Source organism: Bubalus kerabau, chromosome 4, assembly GCF_029407905.1.
Source record: "Bubalus kerabau isolate K-KA32 ecotype Philippines breed swamp buffalo chromosome 4, PCC_UOA_SB_1v2, whole genome shotgun sequence".
Lineage (NCBI taxonomy): Eukaryota > Metazoa > Chordata > Mammalia > Artiodactyla > Bovidae > Bubalus > Bubalus kerabau.
This window is the reverse complement of record NC_073627.1, coordinates 79,413,911-79,431,043: the sequence shown is the minus strand read 5'-3', so window position 1 is coordinate 79,431,043 and position 17,133 is coordinate 79,413,911. Positions and strand designations below refer to the sequence as shown.

Below are 17,133 nucleotides of genomic sequence, written 5' to 3'. Positions count from 1 at the left end.
TATTCCCACCAACAGTGTAAGAGGGTTCCCTTTTCTCCACACCCTCTCCAGCATTTATTGCTTGAAGACTTTTGGATCGCAGCCATTCTGACTGGTGTGAAATGATACCTCATAGTGGTTTTCTTTTGCATTTCTCTGATCATGAGTGATGTTGAGCATCTTTTCATGTGTTTATTAGCCATCTGTATGTCTTCTTTGGAGAAATGTCTGTTTAGTTCTTTGGCCCATTTTTTGATTGGGTCATTTATTTTTCTGGAGTTGAGCTGTAGAAGTTGCTTGTATATTTTTGAGATTAGTTGTCAGCTGCTTCATTTGCTATTATTTTCTCCCATTCTGAAGGCTGCCTTTTCACCTTGCTAATAGTTTCCTTTGATGTGCAGAAGCTTTTAAGTGTAATTAGGTCCCATTTGTTTATTTTTGCTTTTATTTCCAATATTCTGGGAGGTGGGTCATAGAGGATCCTGCTGTGATGTATGTCGGAGAGTGTTTTGCCTATGTTCTCCTCTAGGAGTTTTATAGTTTCTGGTCTTACGTTGAGATCTTTAATCCATTTTGAGTTTATTTTTGTGTATGGTGTTAGAAAGTGTTCTAGTTTCATTCTTTTACAAGTGGTTGACCAGATTTCCCAACACCACTTGTTAAAGAGATTGTCTTTAATCCATTGTATATTCTTGCCTCCTTTGTCAAAGATAAGGTGTCCATATGTGCGTGGATTTACCTCTGGGCTTTCTATTTTGTTCCATTGATCTATATTTCTGTCTTTGTGCCAGTACCGTACTGTCTTGATAACTGTGGCTTTGTAGTAGAGCCTGAAGTCAGGTAGGTTGATTCCTCCAGTTCCATTCTTCTTTCTCAAGATAGCTTTGGCTGTTTGAGGTTTTTTTGTATTTCCATACCAATTGTGAAACTATTTGTTCTAGCTCTGTGAAGAATACTGTTGGTAGCTTGATAGGGATTGTATTGAATCTATAAATTGCTTTGGGTAGTATACTCATTTTCACTATATTGATTCTTCCAATCCATGAACATGGTATATTTCTCCATCTGTTAATTTCCTCTTTGATTTTTTTCACCAGTTTTTTATAGTTTTATATATATAGGTCTTTGGTTTCTTTAGGTAGATATATTCCTAAGTATTTTATTCTTTCCATTGCAATGGTGAATGGAATTGTTTCCTTAATTTCTCTTTCTGTTTCTCATTATTAGTGTATAGGAATGCAAGGGATTTTAATTATTAGTGAAAAAGAAATCAGTACCACAATGAAATGTCACCGCACACTTGTCTGTATGGCTATCATTAAAAGGCCTACAAATAAAAAAAATATTGAGAAGATGTGGAGAATAGGTAACCATTTGTAAACTGTTAGTGGAATATAAATTGGTTCAAACACTATACAAAACATTATTGAGGTTCCTTAAAAACTAAAAATAGAGCAAACATATGATGTAGCAATCACACTCCTTAGTGTGTGATATATCTGGAAAAATGAAAATGGTAATTTTAAAAGATACTTGTACCCCTAACATGCACCCCAATGTAGATAGCAGCACTACTTACAATAGCTAAGACACAGAAAAAACCCAAGTGACCATCAATTAGCTTAAGAATATATGTACGTACACACACACACACACACACACATACATACATACAATGAAATGTTACTCAGGCATAAAAAAGAATGAAATATTGCTGTTTGGAGCAACATAAATGGACCTAGAGAATATTATGCTTTTTGGAGTAAATCAGAAACTAGAGAAAGACACTATATGATATCATTAATAGAATCTCAATAATAATAGAAATGAATTTAATCAAAACAGAAACAGACTCTCAAACATAGAAAACAAACTTGTGGTTACCAATGACAAGAGGGGAGGGGAAGGGGCAAATTAGATATATGGGATTAACAGATATAAACTGCTACATATAAAACAGATAAGCAACAGGGATTTACTGTAAAGCACAGGGAACTATACACGCTAGCTTGAGTTAACCTGTAATGGAATAAAATCTGCAAAAACACTGATCTACTCTGCTGTACATCTAAAATAAACTATCCTTCAATAAAATCAACTATCCTTCAATAAAAAAAAAAAAAAAGAAAAGAAAAAAAGAACACAATGGAATCAGCCAGCATAGAAATGTAAAACTCTGAGTAAGGAGAACAAGTGAACAGAAAACTGAGGAGCACATAAAGGAGGCAGAGAAAAGACTGGAGATGAAGACAGAGAAGACAGGGAAGACTCCACTTCCCCGAGTCTGCATCTCCATCCACAAAATGGGAGTGATTATTGTAAAGTCCTGAATTTAGGTGTAAAAATGTCACCTGCACAAATATATAGAAGGGAATTTCTGATGAGAAACAGGGGTTTTAGCTGACTGTGTGTATGGGTACTGAGTTGCATCAACCATATTTGACTTTTTGCAACCCTATGGAGATCCAACCAGTCCATCCTAAAAGAGTTCAGTCCTGGGTGTTCACTGGAAAGACTGATGTTGAAGCTGAAACTCCAATACTTTGGGCACCTGATGCGAAGAGCGAGCTGACTCAATCGAAAAGACCCTGATGCTGGGAAAGACTGAGGGCAGGAGAAGGGGATGACAGAGGATGAAATGGTTGGATGGCATCACCCACTCAATGGACATGAGTTTGAGTAAGCTCTGGGAGTTGGTGATGGACAGAGAAGCCTGGTGTGCTGCAGCCCATGGGATCACAAACAGTTGGACACGACTGAGTGTCTGAACTGATTGAGAGGCAGACCAAGTATTCATTTATGGATGAGTGAAGTGAAGTGAAGTGAAAGTCACTCAGTCTTGTCTGACTCTTTGTGATGCCGTGGACTAGTCCATGGATTTCTCTAGGCCAGAATACTGGAGTTCATAGCCTTTCCCTTCTCCAGCGGATCTTCCCAACCCAGGGATTGAACCCAGTTCTCCCACATTGCAGGTGGATTCTTTACCAGCTGAGCCACAAGGGAAGCCACCCAATAGCTCAGTTAGTAAAATGCCATCTGCAATGCAGGAGACCCTGGTTCAATTCCTGGTTTGGGAAGATCAACTGGAAAAGGGATAGATTTCCAGGCTCCTCTGTCAGTGGGATTTTCCAGGCAAGAATAGGAGAGTGGGTTATCATGCCCTCCTCCAGGGAATCTTCCCAACCCAGGAATCAAACCCATGTCTCCCACATCTTCTGCATTGGAGGCAGATTCTTTACCCACTGAGCCACCTGAGAAACCCTTTAGCTCACTACAAGATCAATATGACCCATAGTGTGGTATATGCAATTGTTAAAAAAAAAAAAAAATAGATTCCAGCTGTGTGAATAGAAGTAAAACTATTTGCAATAAGACAAGAACAAAAATAAATACATAAATAAATTAAAACCACAACTGATACCATTGGACCTTTGATGGGAATGTTTTTATTATTCATGAACCCCTTGGATCATATTTAAGTTTATAATAAATCACTGGAATTTTAAGAAAATAAAAATAAGAAGCAATTAAAAAAAACAACAAGTTTTGTTTATGAAGGGATAAGGACTCATAAAAAGCTTGTGAGAGAGTGGCTTGGCAATTACTTTCAATAATAATTTGAATCTATGTACAAAATAAATGTTAAATAATGGGAAAAAAAATCCTTTGGTGTTTGTTCTGAGTTCTTGGTGTAGCTTCTAAAATCCTGGACCTTTCCCAGTTGATGGGAATGTCTTTATTATTCATGAGCCCCTTTAACCAGATCTGAGTTTATGATAACCAGCCAATTTAAGATGGGGCTTGTGACCAGAAAGACTAACCATATGGCTAGAGGGGGCTTTGAGCCAGCTCAACTTTCAGGAAGGGGAGGAGAGGAGGGGGGCTCAGTTTCAGTCATGTGGCCAATGATTTAATCAATGATGCCTATATAATAAAGCTGACAAAATAAAAACTCTGAACACTGAGGTTTAGTGGAATTTCCTGCCCGGTAACCACATCAGTGTGCTGAGAGGGTGAGGCAATCTGATTCTATGGTGAGAAGGCACAGGAGCTCTACCTTTGGGAAACTCCTATTCCTTGTCCTGCATATCCCTTCATTTGATCCCGATTTGTATCCATTACTATAAAACTGCAACTGTAATATAGAACTTTCCTGAGTTCTTTGAGCTGTATCAGTGTATTTTCAAACTTGATTGAGATTGTGCAAACATTTCTGGACTTCTAGCCAGTTGGTCAGAAATATGGGAGGCTTTGGAAACTCACCCTTATTGAGCTCCATGCCATTAACAAACAGGGTATACAATAACTTGCAGATTGTTAGAATCAAAACTTCATTCCCATGCAGTAGGCATATACCATGATCTTGCAATTATACTCCTAAGTGTATTCCCTAGAGAAATTAATCCATGCATGCACTACAAGACATGTATTGTTAGCAGCATTATTCATAAAGTAAAAATCTGCATAAGCCATAAACCCAACTGCCTATTGGCAGTACAAACTATAAGATGCTTTATATTCATAAATAAATACAGGCAATGAAAATTAATGAACTACAACTACATATGAAAACATGGTTGAGTCTTAAAAGCACAACTTTTGAGTGATAGAAGCTTATCACAAAAGAATACATGTCATATTGTAATTCATTTTATGTGCAATACACACACAGTCTGTAGAAAAGAGAAACCTTAATTAAAGCTGGGAGACCAGAAAGGGGAGTTCTCACACTCTATGGCCACAGCAGAGCACGATAACAGGAAGAAAGACTCTTCTTTTCAGGCAAAGACTCAGTCACTGAAAATCCATGGACTCTTTCTTTACCATAGCCCTTCCAATTCCTTTTCCCCTCTGTATAAGAGTTCTCCCTTCCTTTCCACGTGGGACTTGAACATGGCTCATCATGGTTGCAGAACCCAAATTGCAATTCTCTGCCGATTCCAAAGAAATCCATCTTTGCTGGAAACATATCTGACAGTCTGTTTTAGGACATTTTGGTGGCCCACATGGGGACCAGAGAAGACTCCGGTGTGGTGAACAAACAGGTAGAATATCTATTGAGCTCACTGATTTTTCTTGCTAACTCTGAAGTTTGAAGGCATGTCTCTTTCTTGGATCTGAGTGGGTGTCCTTTTAGCATTTGAATCTCCCTAGGTTTTATTCAGGGACTATTTTAAGGTTTTGTTCTTTCCGTATGTGAGTACTTGTTAGGGGCTTAGATCTGATTTCAAGATTATACTATTTCAACTGAAACAGGCTGAGAAGTTGCTGGCTGATTCCTTTAGGGACAGGGGCTGATTCATGGAACCTATACCAGGTTTTCAGTCACTGGCCCATTCCTTTGGAGTAGGGGCTATTCTACAGAAAATGGCTGAAAAGCCTTTGACTTGGCTCCCCTGAGACCAAACTGCATCCTTAGAACTGGGTGGTATTAGCTTGCAAGCAGTTTAAACTGAGCTGTTTGAGTTGTAAGCTGTTTAAGCTGTTCTTTTACTCTATAGTAATAAACCTCTAAGAAATGGGATCCCAGTTATTTAAATACTTTTAGGGCACCCTACCTTCAGGGACTTTAGTCTACAATAATTCTTCCTCATATGCATTTCTAACTTAAATGAAATGACCTGACCAAAGGCAATTTTGAATATCAGTGACTATTATGGGGGGCTTTTAAAATCCCCAAACTTAATTTCCTGGAAATTGAACTGGACTAAAATAGCTCAAAAATTTCCAGTAATGAGTGGAATGCTTATTTTTATTGGTATTTTGAGGTTTCCCAATATTATGAGAAGTCTAAAATTGCCTCTACCCAAAATAATATTTTAAGATTAACTGAGGCAAACAAATGATTAAAGAAAGATAAAATGTCTCCGAAGCCTCAGCTTCCTTTGATTTGTTCTGTCTTGGGCTCTGCCTCTGTTGCCATCTGTCTCTCTTCTTCAGATCCTCATGACCAGACTCCTCCAACACCATTTTCCTCCTCCCCTTCTACACTGCCTATGCCTCCTCTATGCCCTCAATTACCTCATACTAATTCTACAGCCAAATTTTCCCTGTTCTCTGAAACTGTCCCCACTACCTTTTCATTTGAACTTAACAGAGCCTGTCTCCTTAAAATTAAGTCTTCTGAGGATCCAGAGGTTAAACTCTTAATTTCTTATATTGTCTGGACTGTGAACCACAGTCAAAGATTTTCCAAAAGTAGTTGAAGATCCTCAAAGACTTGAAGAGGAATTTAATAAAGTCATTCAAACTTATCAACCTGGTTTCTCTTGACTTATATCAGCTATTTCATATGCTGGTTGGTGAAGTTCAGGCTTAGCGTTGGATGAAAATCACAAATTGGGAAAATCCCAAAAGGTCTCTAGTATTACACCAGGAGACCAACCTGCTATCTTAACTACATGATGAAGCTTGGACAATCAGTAGGTAATTCACTGAGTAATTTCCAGGACTTTTCCAAAGCCTGTTGGTTGGAACAAAGTTTAGGTTTAGGTTTGCACGCAGAAATCTGATGAACCTATACATAATTACTACAATTGATTTCAGATCAGTTTTCAAGAAAATTCTGGAAATTTATCTCCAGATAAAAATTCTGGAAGTTTATCTCCAGAGGTTGATTCCACCAAGGTAGCTCTTACCTCTATGTTTATTAATGGGCTGAACTGGGACTTTTCCTTTCTAGTAAAAAGGAGCAGGGTGGAATGGGACATTATGTTCATTCCAGATTTAGTTAATCTGGCAAATCAGCTCTCTCACAGTTTAGATGAGTGACCTCAAAGGAAGACTAACATAACTCCAGCAACTGAAGCCTCCTAAACAAAATCAAAACCCTCTGAGTTTCTGCTTTTAGTGCAAAGATTCAGGACACAGTAAAATAATTTACCCAGAGGAGTTTCTCTTACCCATGAGAGTATATATTTGCTGGAGAAATATCTAGCAGCCTGTTTATTCTTATGTCAACGAGTCAAAAGTAATCCATATTGTTTCATAAAACATCTGTAGATTGTTAAAATATATATTAAAGGTAGTGGTTACCATAGATTTGAGAATACTGATTACCTTTAGAGAGAAATGCTGTTACCAGGTTGGGGCAATTGTAGAAATAAAGTTGCCTACAAATTTTCCTTTTATTGTCTGAAGTGGTGATTGCATGCATGTGTGCATGCTAAGTCACTTCAATCATGTCCAACTTTTTTTGACCCCATGGACTGTAGCCCACTAGCTCCTCTGTCCATGGGATTCTCTAGACAAGAGTACTAGAGTGTGTTGTCATTCTCTCTCCAGGGGATCTTCCCAACCAAGGGATGGAACCCACATCTCTTATGTCTCCTGCATTGGCAGGTGGGTTCTTTACCACCAGCATCACTTACATGAGTGTTTTGTGAAACAATTCTGCTGTTTGTTTTATGAACATTTCTATATGTAGGCTACACTTTGCTAAACAAAAAACAGAAGGATTTCATAGAAACAAAAACTTGTGTCAAAGTTTTATCAACTTCCTTTGATTTGCTTTGGTCAATATTGACAATGAATCCATTGTGTTTATTACATAAATGTTTGCTTCTAAATCCACTGAAGCCAGTTATTATGTAAGGGACATTTTGTTTCATGATGTTATTTTCATGATATACTTGAAAGGACATTAGTTATTCATTAGCAAAGCTGAATGGAGCTCTGGCCAAGCCCCAGACAAAAGGTAAATAAAACAATAGAATCAAGGGAATCCAAATAACTAAGATTTTAGAAATGTGTTTTTTTTTTTTTTTTCTATTTTCAGAAGGTTGTGTGATCTTGTCACTTAAGCCAGGGTCCAGTAAGTTAATTAATTTCATAGAAATCAAACTTGAAACTTCCCAGTTAATGCACAGTGTTGTAAACGTCTATGACATTTGAAATCAGAGCAAATCAATGTTTTGCCAAACACAATCAAATAATATAATAAAGAAAAAACCTAAGCATTATTTTGAGTCAGAAATATATGAGTGCTCATTCACTTTCACTTTTCACTTTCACGCATTGGAGAAGGACATGGCAACCCACTCCAGTGTTCTTGCCTGGAGAATCCCAGGGATGGGGGAGCCTGGTGGGCTGCCGTCTATGGGGTCGCACGGAGTCGGACACGACTGAAGCGACTTAGCAGTAGCAGCATTCTTTAATACTTATTAAAATGTTTGAATGAACTCTCTGAAACATTCTAGTCAGTAAGTTTTGAGGTTCACTTGTTTTCATTCATCCCAACCTCTCCGAGACTTACTTTAAAAATGCACTATATTTTTCATAATATGACAATATATCATGACAGAAATGTTTATTGTTTTCATCTATTTTATAATCCTGTTCTTCAAATTGTTGTGAAATAAATGCATCAAAATATTTTTGTGTGTTTTTGAAAATGTTAGTGAGTCATAATCTAGAACCGTTTTTCAAAAGTCTGCTTGTTACCGAGCCCCTGTTTGAGTTCCCTGAGTCATGTAACAACCTAGAGGGGAGGGAGATGGGAAGAAGGATTAAGAGGGAGGGGACATTTGTATACCTGTGGTTGATTTCTGTTGATATTTGGCAGAAAGCAACAACATTCTGTAAAGCAATTGTCCTTCAATTAAAAAAATATTTTTTAAAGTGTGCTTGTACACAAATTTTATTTCTAAATAAGATTTCTAATTCAGTAGATTTGTGGAGTGGTCCAAGAAGAACTAAAAAGCCTCTTGATGAAAGTGAAAGAGCAGAGTGAAAAAGTTGGCTTAAAACTCAACATTCACAAAACTAAGATCATGGCTTCTGGTCCCATCACTTCATGGCACATAGATGGGGAAACAATGGAAACAGTGACTGACTTTATTTTGGGGAGCTCCAAAATCACTGCATATGGTGACTGCAGCCATGGAATTATGATGCTTGCTCCCTGGAAGAAAAGCTATGACCAACCTAGACAGCATATTAAAAAGCAGAGACATTACTTTGCCAGCAAGGGTCCATCTAGTCAGAGCTGTGGTTTTTCCAGTAGTCATGTACAGATGTGAGAGTTGGACTATAAAGAAAGTTGAGCGCCAAAGAATTGATGCTTTTGAACTGTGGTGTTGGAGAAGACTCTTGAGAGTCCCTTGGACTGCAAGGAGATCCAACCACTCAATCCTCAAGGAAATCATTCCTGAATAATCACTAGAAGGACTGATGCTGAAGCTGAAACTCCAATACTTTGGTCACCTGATGCAAAGAACTGACTCCCATTCCAAAGTCGCTCATTGGAAAAGACCCTGATGCTGGGAAAGATTGAAGGCAGGAGGAGAAGGGGATGACAGAGGATGAGATGGTTGGATGGGATCACTGACTTGGTGGACATGAGTTTGAGTCAGCTCTGGGAGTTGGTGATGGACAAGGAAGCCTGGCATGGTGCAGTCCATGGAGTCGCAAAAATTTGGACATGACTGAGCGACTGAAGTGAACTGAACCAAGTACCTCTGTTTTTGGAAAGCTCTATGAAAAAATTTCATATTCAGTGCAGTTTGGGAATAAATAAACTTCACAGAAATTCCTATTATCATAGTTCCTTCCATCCATAGGTGTTTGAGACTATGTCCTGGATGAAATAGTTCAATTTGTATTATATGTAATTTCCTCTTGTTTCCTAATTTTTAGGATCATTGTAACTTTTATGGAATACCAAAGTTAGGATATGCAGCTTTCTTTTTTATTCAAGGGTAATGATTAATACAAATTATATCTCTCCTTTTCCATACTCTACTTCTTTGGAACCAATTGAAAATTATGGCTTGGCTTCCTAAGAGATTTCTACATTTTTATTAAAACATTAACTACCATTTGAATGTAAGCATTCCCAGTGGATTTTCAAGTCAACCTTCTGAACAATTTAAATCAGTTACCCCACACATTATACACAGCAATGAAGATAAATTTTTACATTCATGAGCCTCAGTTTCAATACCACTGTCTAAGAAAGGGTGCTGTGTGCTGTGCTTAGTCACTCAGTTGTGTTCGACTTTTTGCAAACCCATGGACTGTAGCCTACAGGCTCCTCTGTCCATGGGCTTCTCCAGGCAAGAATACTGGAGTGGGTTGCCATGCCCTCCTCCAAGAGATCTTTCCCACCCAGGGACTGAATCCAGGTCTCCCACATTGACAGTGGATTCTTTACCATCTGAGCCATCAAGGAAGCCCAAGGCTTTAAGAAGTAAGATATTTGGGACATAACATGCCTATCCCAGTACATTGGTTTGCCTGACAATAAAGTTAACCCCATTCCTCAACCTTTCTGTTTTCAATAGAGTTAGAATAATAGAGTCCTTTGTAGTCATGTATTGACAGAGTTGGCAAAGCACAAATTTCAAGTCAAATAGGCCCACATTCAAATTTACAAGTACGCTTGCACTCTCTGAGCCTCATTTTTCTCATCCTTAAATAGGAATAATTGTGCCTTTTGTGTGGAAAGTATTGACCACAGGAAGAATCTATTATAAAAGAGCAAGGGAAATGGCATCAGGAGTAGACATAAGAAAAAGAGAAGGTTAACTTAATAAATTTAGGAGAAACTGGAGGACATTAAGGGAAGAGAAGAAAGACTGATTTTTTGAAAAGACAATATTTTTTAAAAAGTCCAAAAACCCAGGAAAAACCATGTAATGGTTCTTATTGCCTTAACCAAAGTAATAAGGAAAGCCAAGAACATAGTAGGGATCTAACAAGTAGACGCTAAAACTACTGTCAAAACAGCCCTGTAAATTCTTAATTTCAGGTGCCCACAGTATATCTGTCTTATAATAAGAACTTATATTTACACAAAAATATTTAAATACAGTAAACAGTTTTTAGATTGGAGGAGTAACAAATGTCTATCTAGTGCCATCCTGGGAGCAGGGAGGTTAATGTCTGGTCTACAATGAGAACTGTTTATCTTGTAATACCTAATATTCATTGAACACTTATTCTATGGAAGTTGCAGTTCTAAGTAATTTACACATGTGGACTTATTTAAATTTCTTTTTGCATTTGAGGAGTCTGAGACAAAGAGCTTAAGTAAATTATTCAAGGTCATGGAGCCTGCATGCAGATACACATAAGTAATATTAGCAATTACAGGATATGAAAGAAATCTTTTTGCACTCTAAGTTTTCCTATAATGTCTTAGTCATTTTTTGTTTGATTCCCTAGAAAAAAATAAAATTGCCAAAGATTACCTCTGTATGAAACTGGAGCTATCTTTTACAAAAAATATTACCTTTGAATATACTTAATTTTAAGATTTACATGCAAAGATAAATTCCTCATGCATTGACAGAAAATAGGTTTTCCAATCCACTTAATAAAAATAACATAAATTGGCAGAAAAAAATTAAAACAAACAGTATCATTTTACCGTAAAAATAAACTAGAGTTTTGCAATTGATATTTTTCTCCAGGTAGAAGACACTTTGAGTTTTTTGACCCTAACTATTTTGAAGTATCTGACTTTTTCTCTCCCCTTTCCCTTCCTTCTTTTATCATCTTAATTTCACAGACAAAGCTACGATAGGGATCATGGTAAACATTTTGATACTACTCTCAGAGAAGACCCCAGAACTTAAGGTATTGAATAGACACCCTTTTCCTTTTCCCATTTAGCTGAGATTTTTAAGATTTTAAACTTGCTAAAAATGGGTAAAAGGGGAACTAATTTGCAGAACTTTCTATTTATAATTTTGATGCATCAGCACATTACAGAACATCCCTCCACAGATATATAGACACCCTGCAGATGGAGTTCCATCTGTTCAGCCTGATTTTGCTACACGCTTAAGAACAAAGCCCAATCTTCGACCTTTTAAATTGCTGCTGCCTTAAACACTCACTACATTTCTATACAATACAGTTTGAATGCTTTCCTGCCTTGACTATTGTTTTATTTCTCCTGCAAAATAGTTGTTTTGCTGGAAGCTTTACCTCCATAGACAGTGTTACTTTAGGCAGGTATTGCCAGTTACATGTTTTATATGAATTTTAAATGTAAATTTATTCATTAAAATGCCTTTTGTTTGCACTAAAATTTAAAAAATAGTATACTTTGAATCAACACAATGAATGCATAAATGCTGTCTTAATAATTCTTTTGTTATTTTAATTAAAACTGTTTTTTTTCTACTGGTGTCTTTCAGTACTGAGTAAATGGACAAGGCATTGCATTAAAACTGCAAAGGCAAAAGAGTAGATTAAATCTCCAGGACACCTCAGCGTAAACATATGTCAGGCACACCGCATTGCCCTCTACTGTCCTGAGATACAGAAGCTAGGGTCAGGATGAACGATTTCTTGCCTCCCTCTGCAATCTCTTCCATCTTCTTTTCTAAGTGACTTAAAATGACAAATATAAAACAAAACAAAAATGACAGATGAAAATACGAAGTCTCTGCTAGCTGTTCCTCTACTTGAAGACCTAGAATTTGGGCAGTAGGTGGGGAATTTCTATCTTCAGGAATGAAGGCATCTAATTGCCTACATCCCTCATCAGTAGTAAATTTATGGCAGTACAGAACTTTTTTGTGCAATAAAATGTGATATACTGGAGACAAGTTTTAGAACATATATGAATAGGCAACAGTTTTATATAGAATAAATAGTGTTAAGTGTTTCTAGATCAATGGTTTCTTACTTTATAATTAATAATGCTACAGATCCACTTCTTCCCATCTGAGAATAGTCTGCTCATTGTATTCTTTACCTGAACAGAGGAGACTTGTAATTTCATTCAAACCTTCACTCCCTCTTTCTGCCTCCTTCTCTTTTAAACTAGACTGCTTCTCCTGAGAGTTCATAAAGAGATTCCTGTGCGTCTCCTTACTCTACCCATGAATAAACAAAAACAGCTTTTCTGATAATCCTCACTGTGCAAAGAATACCACTTTCCAAATCACACACACACACACACACACATAATCTCTTTGAACTTTTTGAGCTACCTCCTGGCAGCAATTTCAGTGTGATTAAATTCCCTACTTTTTTCTCCTGCCAAGTGTACTTAGCAATGCAGTAGGAGCTTAAGGAGTTTTGGCTTAAAACTCAACATTCAGAAAACAAAGATCATGGCATCCAGTCTCATCACTTCATGACAAATAGATGGGGAAAAAATGGAAACAGTGAGAGACTTTATTTTGGGGGGCTCCAAAATCATTGCAGTTGGTGATTGCAGCCATGAAATTAAAAGACGCTTACTCCTTGGAAGAAAAGTTATGACCAACCTAGGCAGCGTATTAAAAAGCAGAGACATTACTTTGCTGACAAAGATCCGCTTAGTCAAAGCTATGCTTTTTCCAGTAGTCACATATGGGTGTGAGAGTTGGACCATAAAGAAAGCTGAACGGCAAAGAAATGATGTTTTTGAACTGTGATGTTGGAGAAGACTCTTGAAAGTCCCTTGGACTGCAAGGAGATCCAACCAGTCTATCCTAAAGGAAATCAGTCCTGAATATTCACTAGAAGGACTGATGCTGAAGCTGAAACTCCAATACTTTGGCCACCTGATGTGAAGTACTGACTCATTAGAAAAGACCCTGATAATAGGAAAAATTGAAGGCAGGAGGAGAAGAGGGCAACAGAGGATGAGATGTTTGGATGGCATCACTGACTCGGTGGACATGAGTTTGAGTCAGCTCTGGGATTTGGTTTGGACAGGGGAGCCTGGAGTGCTGCAGTCCCTGGTATTACAAAGATTCGGACATGACTGAGCAACTGAACTGAACTGAGGAACTTAAGGGCTGCCGTCAGACCGATGTGATTCTGAGTGAGATATCTGAAATTCTGTGAGAGGCGGAACCACCTGCCAAGAAGCTGTTAAGAACCAGTGATCTTCTAGTGGTGGACTTCAGTTCTCAGACCTTCTGAGTGGATCTGGTCACTGTGCTAGGCAGGTACAATAGAAGAACAGGCCGCTTCACAATTTGTACCAAACAGTACAGGGCAATGGAAACAATCACGTTTGAAACCACAGAATCCTGGTTTGAATACTGGTTTGCCAAGTATTTGTTCTGTGTTCATAGCTTTCTTCTTATACATGTAAATCCCATTTTTGCTCACATGAAACTGGCTTTCCCTAACACCTGCTACACACTTCCTATTGAACTGGCACCTTTATTTTCAGTTCTAGAACTCTTATTCTCAATGGGTTTAGCATACTTTTAGTATATGCACAAACACATGAGATTTTAAACAAATACAAAATTATGATCTTGCCACATGTAGTGAATGTTTACAGTATTTTCTCTCCCTTATTTTTTTTCCTTTTCTTTCTAGGCTTGGCTCTCACATTCAGGGTTCCAATTTTGGAGGTTTTTTTGAAACAGCCTATAAGTTAAACACTTTACATTTTCCAAAAAAAATTCCATGAACAAGTTTGTGATATCTTAATTTCTGATATGTATTGATACTATTTCTAAAGTCTCTATGTTTTTCTGATATACGCTATTTTTGTATCAAATATGATCCATTTTGAAACACCTCACAGTTTAATGAGGGATAATAAATACCATTTAATAGCAAACATTTTATCTCATTTAACATTGAAATGTTTATTTTATTGTTTTATAGTAATAGAGGTCACAAAGAGTCAGACACAACTAAAGTGACTTAGCACAAACACACGCAAGTATATTTTTATCATTATATATAATTGCATCAAAAAAAGAAAATCACTGGTAAAATTAAGAGACTGAAAGGAATTATTGTGCAAAGCTAACGGGCCTACAAAGTGAAAATGAATGTCGCTCAGTTGTGTATGACTCTTTGCAACCCCATGGACTATATATTCTCCAGGCCAGACTGCTGGAATGGATAGCCGTTGCCTTCTCCAGGAGATCTTTCCAACTCCAGGATCGAACCCAGGTCTCCCACATTGCAGGCAGATTCTTTACCAGCTGAACCACCAGGGAAGCCCAAGAATACTGGAGTGGGTAGCCTATCCCTTCTCCAGGGGATCTTCTGGACTCAGGAATTGAACCAAGGTCTCCTGAATTGCAGGCGGATTCTTTACCAGCTGAGGGCCTACAAAGGTCTTTGACAGACCAAATAGACACTGACATATAAGGATGCTTCTGCTTCTGCTTTCAAAAGTAGTAAGTTGAAATGAAATTTCTCTTATACTGTAGGAAGAACAAAGCAGATAACATCTAAAATTACAGACTTTTTTAAATCTATAAAAGCTCCAAGAATCTAAGCAAACTGTAACTAATTAAAAATCCAAAAATGATCATCTTTCAGGAGAAAAGAGACACACTGCTGCTTTGTTCTCTGCAAAACAGTGGGGAAAAAGGAAGCTGCCATCTTTAGGAATTAGGAGAAACTAGCTGAATGTTTTACAATTGTTTAAAGTTGAGAGTAGACTGGTCTGAGTGTTTAGATTCTAGAAGAGTCTGAAGCTCAGAAGAATTTGTACTGACCCATCATCAGTTTCCCACAGGCCTTCATCAAGGGCTCACTCTGAAAACAGGGGTTCAGCAAGGTGAACAGCAAAGACGCATCTGAGCATTCCAAGTCCTGAAATAGTAGGGAGAGCTCACCTATGCCCAGGAGAGAAACCTATCATGTACATAATTTATATGAATCAATCTACCTACCTACCTACCTGTGTGTGTGTGTGCGCGCGTGTGTATATGTGTAGAAAATGAGAAAGTAAAATTGATTCTAATCACAGGGAATCTAATCATCTACCACAAAGTCCTAAGATCATATCAGTCTCTCAGTCATGTCCGACTCTTTGCAACCCCATGAATTGCAGCACACCAGGCCTCTCTGTCCATCACCAACTCCCGGAGTTCACTCAGACTCACGTCCATCGAGTCAGTGATGCCATCCAGCCATCTCATCCTCTGTCGTCCCCTTCTCCTCTTGCCCCTAATCCCTCCCAGCATCAGAGTCTTTTCCAATGAGTCAACTCTTCGCATGAGGTGGCCAAAGTACTGGAGTTTCAGCTTTAGCATCATTCCTTCCAAAGAAATCCCAGGGCTGATCTCCTTCAGAATGGACTGGTTGGATCTCCTTGCAGTCCAAGGGACTCTCAAGAGTCTTCTCCAACACCACAGTTCAAAAGCATCAAGGGAGTTAACAAAAAGTGTTTTAATTTTAGTAGTATTTGTTAGTAGCAGTAGTGCTCTAGTAATAGAATTAGCAAGAAATTAAGCAGCAAGTTTTAAAGTCAATACCTAAAGTCAAGAGCATTTCTATATATCGGTAAAAAAACAAATTGAGAATGGAATTTGTAAAATACCAGTAATGTATGTTATATCACATATTCATTAGCTTCAAGGCCTTTAGACAAGGACTGACCTCCTGGAGGGAGGGATTTCAGCCATCAGATGGCCTCTGAATTCCAGCTGCAATAGCAAATCTTTCCTGAGTCTCCAGCCTGCCAGCCTTTGTGGATTTTGGACTTTCCAGCCTTCAAAATCACATGAGCAAATTCCTTAATATTTATTTTTAGATTTATCTCACAACTTCCTGTTTCTCTAGAGAATAGTGACTACTAGAGCCACACATGCCTATTTTCATTTAGCAATGAAAATTCCTTTCAATGTATTTCATAAAGAAATGCTATTCATCCTTCCACTGAAGTCCATTTATGCATAGGTCCAAAACCCAGGATGATATGCTTCTTAGGAAACAATGTAGAAGTTGGATTGAATAATTATGTATTAACTTTATAACATCATCACTCATAAAAGTGTATCATTCTGATACTAAATGAGGGGTATTGTGTTTAGAAATTCATATGATGTGGGCAACAATGTGTCTCACACCATGAGAGAGAAAGCAGCAGCACATTTTAAGGAGGCTTTTTTTTTTTAAAGATAAAGTGACTCTGAAGCCTTTGAATACATGTCTTAGATGAATGAGCTCAAACTATTGGACACTGTATTGTGCTCTCTAAGCATCTGGTCAATATTTCTATGATATCATTTGACTCATCACAGTTGGTCAGGAATCCAAACCTGGGTAACCATTCACTTGGCTAATTGTTCTAACTCATGAGATAAGGTTTTGAAGAAGAAAGAATAACCATAGTCAGTCGAGATTCTCTATGTCCCAAACTATTTGAATTTTGAATCCAACATTTTCTCCCCACTCCCATCACCTGCCTAAGGAAAGGATGAGTTCTTTTTTAGCAAAGTTTAAAAA

General features: G+C 37.7%; 1 long non-coding RNA gene across 2 annotated transcripts in view; it reads right to left on the bottom strand.

Moving 5' to 3' along the window:
* LOC129649877 (uncharacterized) overlaps positions 1-17,133 on the bottom strand; it is a 271,900-nt gene that overhangs the window by 63,240 nt on the left and 191,527 nt on the right. The window lies entirely within an intron of this gene.